We start from the raw sequence: 11,943 nt of genomic DNA, 5'->3' as shown, positions 1-11,943 counted from the left end.
GCACGAGGCGGCGTGGACAGTGCTGCACAGACCTCTGTCTCGCCATATGTCTCTCCCTCACACACACGCTGAGCAAACACAACAGGACGAAGCACAATTCACATAATTCATTCCCGTGTGTGAGCAGTCATCAAACTGTTGTTAATGGACATTATCAAGAAGAAGCTCTGTGCAGAGGTGAAGTGCGTCTTCCGGTTCGACATATTCACAACTGCGACACGCAGCGAAACGTTCCGGCCGCTCCGCTGCTGTCCCGGGTCCAGTTTCAATGTTACTCCCTATGGCTCCAGGAGAAAAAAACAATGTTTCCGCCCGGTCTCGAACCGGGGACCTTTCGCGTGTTAGGCGAACGTGATAACCACTACACTACGGAAACTGGTGCAATTCACATTAGTGAGACAATATGACGACACACATTATAACTGGCGCACAGCTCAAGCAAGACTTGGTAAAGACAAGATCATTTGGCTTCACATCTGGAGTCTTTACATTTGGAGTCTTCACATGTTGAGTCTATAAAAATGGAGTCTTCACATCTGGAGTCTTCACATTTGGAGTCTTCACATCTGGAGTCTTCATATCTGTAGTCTTCATATCTGTAGTCTTCATATCTGGAGTCTTTACAAATGGAGTCTTCACATTTGGAGTCCTCACATCTGGAGTCTTCACATCTGGAGTCTTCACATTTGGAGTCTTCACATCTGGAGTCTTTACAAATGGAGTCTTCACATTTAGAGTCTTCCCATATGGAGTTGTCGTATCTGGAGTTTTCACAAATGGAGATACAAACACTATTGAAGCAATAAAACTAGTGAGCCAGTCCCGGGGAAGTCAATCTGCTTAGGGGGCGTGACTTTGGAAAGAAAGGCTGATGGGGGGGGGGGGGGGGGTTCCTGCTCTTGTTTTTTAAAACTCACCAACAGTAGCTTTAGAACCAACAGGACCATGAGATGAAGTCAAGGGGGTTGAATTTGCTCGGTGAAGCTGACCCTCTAGAATAATACAAATATAGAATTATATTTCCCCGGTATCAGTAGGAAAGAAATGATTGTGAACCCCCCAACCCCCCCTCCAGCGGTAATGAATTTAAAGTCTTTTTAGCCTTTTATTTTTATCACAACTGCTGGGAGCTATGCTGCCCTTTTTCTGCCTCTTACTCACTAATGGATTTTCTCGATTTGCCATATTTTCTCTTAAAAGCGGTGTCATGTCGAGAACACTGACTAATGCGATATCTTGTGTTCCTGCCATTTTGGGATGATTCATCTAATTAAATCTCCAAACAGCTCACAGTGGCTAATGTCACACGGCATTAGCCCCAGTTAACAATAATTCCCCCAGCACAGTAACTAACCCTCGTGTAGGGGCTTTTGTTTGTCTCGATCACTGTGTCCTTTGTCAGATACACACACACACACACACACACACACACACACACACACACACTCTGTTTATCATCATATAGACATGGATGGGTTCGTGAATTGGCAGCACCGGCCCGGAGGTTCGAGCACTGAGCAGGCCTCTGGGCCACAGCATCTGTCTGAAGTGATTGTCACTGCTCTAAGATGACAGAGACCAAAGAGGTGTAAAGTGGCCGCCGACGTGTTCAAAATGACCACAAAGAGACGCACAATGACCACAAAGAGACGCACAATGACCACAAAGAGACGCAAAATGACCACAAAGAGACGCAAAATGACCACAAAGAGACGCAAAATGACCACAAAGAGACGCAAAATGATCATAAAGAGACTCTAACCACCACAAAAAGGGCGAGCAAGCCACAACAAAGAGACACAAAGACGACTACAAAGAGATGCACAATGCCCGGGATAGAGAGGCAGCACAAAAACAAAGAGATTCACAATGACCCCTCAGAGATACAGGGGGCTTTAATATCCCTGTGCCCAGAGGCCCCTGGACTAATATGTCAGTGCTCATAGACGTGTGGTGCTGATGTGAGACAGAGGAAGTCGGACGCTGTTGTCTTTTTTAAATAATATTTCAGGACACACAGACGTACAGTAGTCAATGCCTCATGTTGCTCTCGCATGTTTCCGTCCCTATCTGCTCGTAGGTCTGTGTTATAATTAACATTCACAGGCTGTCACACTTTGGTCCACAGTGACTTGTTCTCATTGAGAAGTTCACGAGGTTCTTCCTCAGCGACACAGCCTGCGGATTATTTGCCATGGAGACAAAGCTGTCGGAAGTCGGGAGGAATACGTTGATTCTGGTGTTTGCTTTCTTTTTTCGCTGGAGGAAAATACGTAATGGGAAAGTTTGAGGAGCGTTGTTGACCGAGGGCTCGGCCGCTCTCACGGAAGCGTGTCGGTTAAAAACATTATATGCAGTGGTATATTTCTCCTCTTCTTCTGTTTTCATATTTTTGCTATAAACTACTTTCTAAAACCTATTTTCTTGTGTTTTCACAATCAAACGCAGAGCTAAAAAAACAAACTGTATGATGTTTTAAAAACCCATAGACCTTGAATTAATAACCTGGTTATTCCTTCATGAATTATTCACTGAGAGTATCCACTTTATGTTGGATTTATGACTCTGACCTGCTTTATTTCTGTCTTAACCTTGAATTGTTTGCATATGATTGTCTTATCACATTGTGTGCTGCAGCTTTTAGTCATTAGCCCTTCAACAGGGCTGCACACAATGTCTGATACTTGAAAACAAAATATATTACAGCACGTCCTGTTGTGTGCACTGTAAATGAAAACGCACCACTGTGTTAATGACACTTTCATTCAGAGCCTCTGCCTCCATCGTAGCAGGGAGCTGCTATTAACAGAGGGCAGCAGCTTGTTTCTGCAGAGCCATGGCAGTTGTTGTGATTCCTGTGGTTAGAGTTAACACAGCAGAGGCTCTGCCCTCCCTGTTGTTAATGGTGATACTGGAGTCACTGGGATGCAAGCTGACAGTTTTGAAGTCGGCCACAGGGGGCTAAATGAGCCATCCAGTGAGTCTGTGGTTAAAGAGCAGAGCGGGCATGACGTCCCTGTGCCCGAGCCCGGAAAAGGACTGAAATTCCAAAGTCTCTAAAGATGTGTATGAAATATTTAGATGTGGTTTCTGGGCATGCAGTCAGTGTGGGAGAAAGGAGAGAGATTTTAGATGAGGAGAGAGTTTATTCCTCTGGGTCGTGAAAGAAAAGAAGAAAGAAATATGTTTTTTCATTCCCCTTAAAGTTTTAGCCAGAGTTTGAATTACACGCTGGCTTTCTATGGAGCCCTATTTTCCAGTCTGCACTAATCATAACAAGGCTGCATGTAACAGAACACATCATCGATTGGATGAAACAGTTGGTAACATAATGGAGAAGTGTGTGAATTTTTAAAGTATTTGTACTTTACTTATAACAAAGAAGTCTCATGCATGTGCACACGTACAAGCACAGTCACTTGCAGGGTGACTGTGAATTGTTATTACCACAGGCAGGTAAAAGAGTCGATAACGTTTCAAACAGAATAAATAAAGAGTTGTTTAATTGTCTAATCAGAGCAAACCAAACCAAAGCAGAGGGACACAGGTAACACCTTTCTGCTTCTCTTACACAACCCAGTCAACAACAACAACAACACAACACATTTAATTAAATGCTGGGCATGATTACACCATTTTTTTTTTCAAAAACAATTACCTTGAATTACTTACCTGATAATTCCTTCATGTGTTATTCACTAAGAGCAGCTATTGTCTGTTTGGGTCATGAGTCACATTAGTTTGAACTGATCACCCGTGGTAGACGTGTACAACAGGGGATGAAGGCTTTGTTTTAGTGATTCATGAGACAAACTATGTTTATTACGAGGTGCAATTTGTTTTTATATGTTTTCTATTAGAACCAAAGAGAGGGAAACTGTTTCTACCTTGAATCATATTGAAGACGTTATGCTAGGCAAACATGATACCACCACTATACTATGGAAACCGATTAATTTCATACATTAATCACTTCGCTGCGTTGTGTATAGATTTAAGAATAAATTAATAAAGTTATCTCCCCGTCGGGGAATCGAACCCCGGTCTTCCGTGTGATCGGAGGAGATACTGTCTACTATACTAACAAAGAAGGATGAAGAAGATAATGGTCTCACGTGATCAGCAATATCCAATCAGTAGCCTACTAGGGCACTAAAACCATTAACCCTCGATATTTCATTTTATATATACACACACATCCATTTGACTTTCATTTTCTTGTCTTCTATAAAGCTTTACGTCTATACACGCACATACACATACACACAAACACAAACACACACAAGAGCTTACCTTAATTTGGGCGCACAGCCATGTAGAGATTCTCTGAGTGGAGAAATAGATAACTGGTAAAACTGTTCACTGTTCTGCCTCCAGTTGGGTTCAAGGGCAACCTGTAAATACACAGGTTTCAAGGTGACAGACAAATTAACAACAAAAGCAAAAGTTTCATGATCAGATGTTTTATTTTGTCTATTTATTGGCCTGTGAGGTTTTGCCTGCTTTCATCACATTACAAGTCCTCTCTTTTCATCACTGCCTTCAAAACCTCCGACAGTGGAAACACAACTTTTACAAACCAGGTGCCGGCTCTCTGCAGCTTTTATTTAATTTCTCCTCGTGTCATATTGACATAAATCAGAGCTCACCATGGGGCAATAACAGCGACAGCCAAGAATCTGTTGGATGGATGGTTTCATTTGATTCAAAGCCGGCCGCCCACGTTCCTCGGAGCTCACGTGTTCTTAAGGAAACGTTCCTGTTTTCAGCTCCTAACAACTGCTCAGCTGACAGCCCTGTTGACGAGTGGGGGCGTTCTGTGCACTTGAAAGAAAGAGAGGAAAAAAGAAAACCCCTCTACGTCCACTTCTTCACAGTGTGCGAGAAATAACAGCCGCAATTACAGCAGCGCTTAATCACTACCAAAGCAGTAGCAGCGAGTGGGGATGTTCACACAACAGGAGGGAGATGTGAAAGCCAGTCTGATGGTTTCTTTTCCATCGTCCTGTTTTTGTTGTTGGAGCAGGAAAGTCGATCAACTCGGTAACTTAACAAACACCTGTAAAGAAATCAACCTTTTTTTTTAATGATGAATCGCTTGTTTTCGCTTTGAGCAAATTATTAACTACAAACCATTGACCAGTGATAACCAGTGGACCCCCGCTGCTGGACCAGGACACTTCAGGTGCACTTCAAAAGGCCCTGAATCCACTTAGTTCCTGAGAGCTCAGAGTTTATTTGATTTTTTTTATGTGGATTAGAGTTTTTTAGTGAGAAAAGGAAAGAAATATATATTTAATAGAAACCCAGACCATCCCTATAATAGATAATATATTTTATAATGGGGGGAAAAGGACAGTAACTATTGACATTGACTCATTAATGATCTTAGTCCTTTTACACTTAACTGATCGAATTTGGATTTCAGAGTTAAATGTCCTCAGGCAATTATGAATGAGTGAAAAATATGAGAGATTTAAACCAAACCCTGTAATCTGAGGAATCAACCTCATCATCATTATTACATCTATTCAACTGCATTTTATTAATTATGATTAGCATTAACAAAAGGAACATGCACCTGCTTATTCATGCAATAATACAATTAGAAAAACCATGCGCTGCCAGTGCAATGCAGTTCAATCAGGAGACACACCAATCAAATAACTAAATGTGTTGCCATGTGATGTAATATTTTTAAATTCAAGTTTAATTTGGCTTATTTTGCTGAAAAAAAACATTTGACTATAAAATCTTCTCTGCAGATAAACTAGGTAGGATGAGCACAAAATATAAACTATATTATAATCATAAAAAAAGCTCTGCAGCACACACAGCACATAAACAACACACAAGAGAGAGCTTCAGTTGATGTTCACATTAAATATCAGACCACTGAACAGATTCCTTGTCTGGTTCAATCCATCCTTGTTAGTCGAGGCTCAGCATATTGTTGATAGATTACAGCAGTTAGCATCTCAGGCCCATTAATGACCTCATCCCCTTATCAAACATGCAGCTCGTGTTAAATATAGGATCAAAGTGTTGGATGTGAAACACACTATAACAGGATATATATAACAATTCTTACTAAACATAGAGAACCATATGGGTTTGTCCATCAAAGGTCCAGACCTAGAATCCAAGACATTTCAAGGCTTGCGTTTGAATCTTAGACTTTATTTAAATATGGACGACTCCCAAGAGTGAAGCCAAATCCTCTCGATTGCCCCCTGGTGGCTGGCTGCAGTATAGTACATAAACGCAGCTGCCTAGAAGTGAAAGTAGACATTAAATACAATATTCTCAAAAACGGTTTCTGCCCTTCTAAGCAGTGTTTATCACACTTTACATTAACAGGATTTTTCAGTGGCTACCTGCTCTGAGGTTTTGATCCTATCTCTTCTCAAAGAGCTGCTTTATGATTCTGTTTCCTCTTTTCACCCCTCTCTGAAGATTCCACGTCAGCAAGGCCAGTTGTGTAACATCACCATAGAAACACAATGACAGGAGCGTCAACGGATTTCCAAATTACGGATCGCCTTAATATAGATACAGTTTCCATGAGCGCAGGTATTTTTTATCTGACATTTTTTAAGCCTGGGCAGTTTTGGACGTTTACTTCCTCACTGCTACACAACATCACCACAAAGGGATTCATTAAAAAGTCATATTTGTATCCCCGCCTCTGAATGGCAGTTCTTCCCTGTGGTGATAAACCCGTTTCAGCTTTGTCAGTTTCATGACAGATGTTGCACACGTTTACCATATCCTCCACAAAAGAAACACACACATGACACAGGGTGTGATTTTAACACAGTCCGGGCTATTATAAGTCCATGTGTGGCTGCCCTTAGGACTGTATTGCACGACACTATCGGCAGCCTCAAGAGAACACGATGGACCAAGGTCCTTGAGGAAAAGATGGAGTTCACACACATGCCAACGCAAGTTCCCACTCGCACACAGACGCACTTGTGCAGCAGCTGATGTGTCTCGATCCGAGCTGTTTCCTGTCGGCTCCAGGGACTTCATCGCTGCTTATCTCTCTGCCTTCTGGATCAAGCAGGTCTGCCTACACATGGCCACCTGTCTGAACACTCCTCTGATTACATTACACACACTGGGACCTCTGCAGTGTGCTTCTCTGTGTGTGTGTGTGTGTCTCTGTGTGTGTGTGTGTGTGAGTTTTGATGGGATTCTCTACTAATGCTGCGTCTGAGGGAGGACAGATGTCTCTTCGTGGAGGTGGACCAAGGAAGAAAACAAATTAATTAGCAGATTTGTTTGCTTGTTTATTTCTCTGTGAATTCAAGGAGTACGTACAGCCGTGAGTGGAGTAAATGGAAACTATTAGATTCAGTGCATTAGGAACAGAGAGTCCATGTTTAAAGTCCCTGCATCTGTTAAACAGTTAGATTATTGATTGTCTTTGTAGATTTTAAGTGGTCCTGGTTAAGGTTGGGGAAAAGGTTTTATTTAGGCTATGCGCAATAAATAGAAGTCACTGTAAAGTCCTCACAAGGATAGCTGCATATAGCTGCGTGTGTGTGCACATGGCTGCTTGTATGTGTGTACTTGTACTTTAATGTGTTGTGCAGAACCTCTTCAAAACAACCCCGGCTGTGCTGGATCATTCCATGAAAGGCAGATTTAAAATCCAGACTGATGTGACCAGAATCTTTGGAGCAGTGCACTGTAATCAGGGAGTGGGAGTCGTGCACCATATGTATGAGCATGTCAGGTACCTGTCTGGATGTTATCACAGTGGGGGTGGCTTGCACATTAGGCACAGTGAGCCTCTGCATTGCATGAGATGTGAGCCTGTGTTCTGTAAAATGGCTGGATGAATTTACTGCCACCCCCCCACTGCTTCTCTCCTACCGGGGGGGATTTTCCTTCCCTTCATGTCCATAAATACACGTCCACATACAGACAGCCTATTTGTCTGTTCTCGGGCAGCGTTTGACTGGCAAGCAGGGTAATAACCTTCTCACTGGGACGGATTAACAGCAGAATGAGAATCGCAGATATGACACATATGCATACATCATGTTTGCAGGTTGCTCAGAGGTGTGGGACAGGGATCAGAATTGGTCATGAAGCTGTCGACGCCCCCATATGGCAGAAAAGATTTGATGAATTAATGGAGATAATGATGAAGATGAATGGATGCAGGTATTTTCCTGCTGTAAATCACAGTACTGTGCCACTAAAGCCACATCTGGATGTCATTTCCTCCTCAATTTGTACAGTGGAAAAAATTATAACATCATTAAGTCAGAGACACTGGTTGTTTGCCTTTGAGTGATCATCGGCCCCGAGTAATTATGTCCCATGAACTGGACTAATGAGAAAGCCACAAGCTGTAAATAATGGAAGCCAGTCATCCACGGTTTTGTCTCGTTAACAGCTTGGATTTGTTAATTCACCAGCCTGCCACCGGTATTTACACAGACACATATGAGGACGTTAACCGTTAACCTGAATCAGGGGTGGCTCCTGGCATAGGTGACATAGGCTGGCTAGGGCCCAAAATGCAGAGAGGGCGCCACCAGAGGCTGATTTATCATGACGTGATACATGACATGTTGACCGATGCAGTAACCTTACACCATCGTCCTCTAATCCCTGTAGACACACCGGAGGCAGAAGCACCGCAAAGCTTCTCAAAAAACTGTGCACCTCTTTTCCGCGCCCTTTAATCAATTGGGCTGATTGCACCGTAAGCAAAGTACTGGGAAGCGCTCGCGATCTAACGCAATGGTTTAGGGGTCTGTTCTATTTTGTCGGGCCTGAAAACACACAGAAAATCATTTTTTAAACCATTTAAGTGATATATTATATCACATAAAAATGATTAAATAAGCCTCCCATACTTTCGATTCCCCCGCTGTTCTCCTGGAGTTTCAATTTCCCCAACTTTTTCCCCCACATGATGAAATTTCCCCATCTTTAATTATGTACTTAATCCACATATTTGTCAGTTGTGTTTGAACATGTGAAGACAATTCCTGTGTGAACAGCCAGGCGGCTGCTTGCACGAGAATTGCACATTATTTATGTGTATTTTTGTGGACATGAATAGCTAGCTAGCAGTCAGTACAGCAGATTTCAGAGTCTTTGTATATTTTGTATTATTTATTTGTATTTGTACAGAGGAGCTTGTGTGTGTCTGTTTGTGTGTGTGTGTGGGGGGGGGGGGGGGACCTGCATGTTGTTTGCTCGAACACGTGTGACATTTTCACTACTTGTAAGAAGATGTTTTTAACAACAGAATGAAGGAAACAGGCAAAGCGCCCAAAATGTAAAAGTCGACCCTGAGCAGAATAACAGATCCACAACACATACAGATATGAAAATGTGACGCCTCATAGGTTAACCAGACCTCGTTCAAATAAGAATTACCTCTAATTAGTACAATTCTCCACTTATCTTTGTAGCAAAATTCATAATTTCTTCTAAAGTCGTGTGTGTGTATATTACTCCTCTGCCTCCTGGACTTCTGTAATATCTCACAATTCTTCAATTAGGTCCCGATGCTGCTTTGCCCCTGAAGAGCAGAGGACGGCTCTGCATGTAGCAACAACATTATATAAATATTTCAAGACTCTTTGTACTTAATATTTCAACACAGACTATGTTCTGGCTGCTGTTGTACAGAAATCACACGTCGACAGGCCCTTTAAATAGACAGAACATTATCCTCATGTATTATTATTAGATACTTTATTAAATACCTATGAATTATTTCTCACGTTGTCTCATTTGCGAACTCGAAGAGACACAAACCCGCTGATTACAACTGAACCTCATTAGTTTTCTTTTTTTTTTTGTTTGAGGAGGCAGCCTGTGCTAGAAAAATTGGATAAATAATTAAAGTTCAATTTCCTCGGTTCAACCTTCCCTGATGATAGGTAATTCACCTTTAGGCTGAATGAAGCTGCACCAAAACAAATAGGAAAAGATGCATCCAGGCTCGTGATTGGCTGATCCCACCACCCACCAGAAGCTGTTTTTGTTTGCCGTCAGTAACTTCTAAGAAAAGACCAGAAGCAACAACCACCTCCGCGAAGCAAACTTATGTTAAATTGTATGATAATTCATGCACTATTAAAAATTCCAATGTGCAATCCTTTTCACAATAAAACAACAAGCTGAGAGATGCTTAAAGGCTCCACAGACCAGTTCACAGTGTCGGTATAACTGGGAAAATATGGTGTCAACTGGTCAATGTTACACTTTTGCAAACTGTTTCTCTATCTCTCAGAAGCACCTAACACCACTTTTGAGCCAATACAGACATTTTACTTATCAATGTTCGTTTCTTATAAAATACCTACCTTTCACACCAATATACAAATATTCGAAAGAGGTGTCACAGTGTTGTTTAAACACACAAATACAACACGCTTGTTTATTTACGTTGCACATAATCATCATTTTGAAAAAGAGGAACTTTAAGGACTGTCAGGTTGAAAACTCCATGAAATGCTAGTAGGTGAATCGGAAATTCAGGTTTTTACTATTACTACAACTATTATTTCCACTTTCAGGAGGAAATATTTCAGTTTAAGAAAATCACAACATATCCTCAGGCCTGTTCTCTAAATACTGCGTGACCTTTACGGCGCTGACGCAATGTTTTAGGTGTCGCGGTGTAACTTCTACTGTAGGTGGTGACACGAAACCAGATCAAAGACAGTAAACATGTAACAGTGGCTCGATATCTATTGGCTTTGATGTTCAGAATGTTTGTCTAAATTATTCCCTCCACAATGCAGGAAGGCGTAGAGACATTTCTTCTGTCGCCCACGTCCAAACTCTAAACGAGCCGCGCTGCACAATTACATTTGAAACGCATGCCTTAAGAACAACACCGGCTTTTCACGGTTACTTAATTGCTTTGTGTCCCCTCATGTAAAATCCTCTTTTCTAAATACATGAATCAAATCTCTCAGTTAACAGCAGTAATTAATCCAGAATCACAATATGTGACTGTGTTAAAACTCTCCACTGGCGAGCGAAGTGTGACTCGCTCCTGCTTCAGTCTCTGGCCTTTGTGGATTATTCATTGGATTCATTTTTTATTTTTTAATTCACGTTTGATTTACATTGTGTAATGTTGTTCATTCAGAACAGTGTCAGGTTGTGTTCGGCTCTGCACTTTCACTTCTACCCTCCGAGCTGCGTTAGTGCAATCTGACCCAAACAGCGTGTGACTCTCGGGACAGACACGTCAGCTCGTCTGGAGCCAAAAAAAATAAAAAGTCTGACAGATGATGGATGAACTGTCAGGAAATCTGCTGCAGACATTTATGATTGACAGCCGAGGAAACTTCATCTGAAGACTTTCTGGATCCTTTTGGATCAGTTGAGCAAACAAACGGACACGTGGGGACGGTAATGCCTCGTGAAACCTTGGTACTTCCACATATTAACCTGAAATGAGGTTTTCAGGTTAATAACAACCCACTTATTATGCTGAGTGGTTTTCCACTGTGTGGCTTCTGTAGTTGTGGCTTTTGCTATTCCCTATAGTTAAAGTATTTAAACTTTAACTATAGGGAATCAATAAATCAATCAATCAATCAATCAAACTATATCTGTACAGCCTCCTTCAAACAAACCCAATGCAATTCGAGTCTGATCAAATAATGTTTAATGTATAAATATGTTTCATAAATATGTGCTCCTCGTGCAGCTCTTCTATTACCATGCCAACGGCCCCCCCGCTCTGCTCTCTCGGAGAAACCGAGTCGATTTCATTCCGACTGTCATTACACCACATTTTCACTTTGGTAAATTTAGACACGGCTGAGGTCATGAGTTTCCGTCCCGAGTGCAGAGCGACCGTGAACAAATCCAGTTTTCTGTTCTGTTGTCACGCTAAAGGTTATTTAATGGCCAAATATTAATCATAATAATGTGTAAAAAGATTAT

At 41.7% G+C, this 11,943-nt stretch overlaps 1 non-coding gene across 1 annotated transcript; it reads right to left on the bottom strand.

Moving 5' to 3' along the window:
* Nucleotides 1-303: 303 nt before the first annotated feature.
* Nucleotides 304-376, bottom strand: trnav-aac (transfer RNA valine (anticodon AAC)). Its single transcript has one exon. It is a non-coding gene; the product is annotated as a tRNA-Val (tRNA).
* Nucleotides 377-11,943: the final 11,567 nt, after the last annotated feature.

Source organism: Pleuronectes platessa, unplaced genomic scaffold (genome assembly GCF_947347685.1).
Source record: "Pleuronectes platessa unplaced genomic scaffold, fPlePla1.1 scaffold_302, whole genome shotgun sequence".
Lineage (NCBI taxonomy): Eukaryota > Metazoa > Chordata > Actinopteri > Pleuronectiformes > Pleuronectidae > Pleuronectes > Pleuronectes platessa.
The sequence above is the reverse complement of the archived record's forward strand: the minus strand, read 5'-3'. Positions and strand labels throughout refer to the sequence as shown.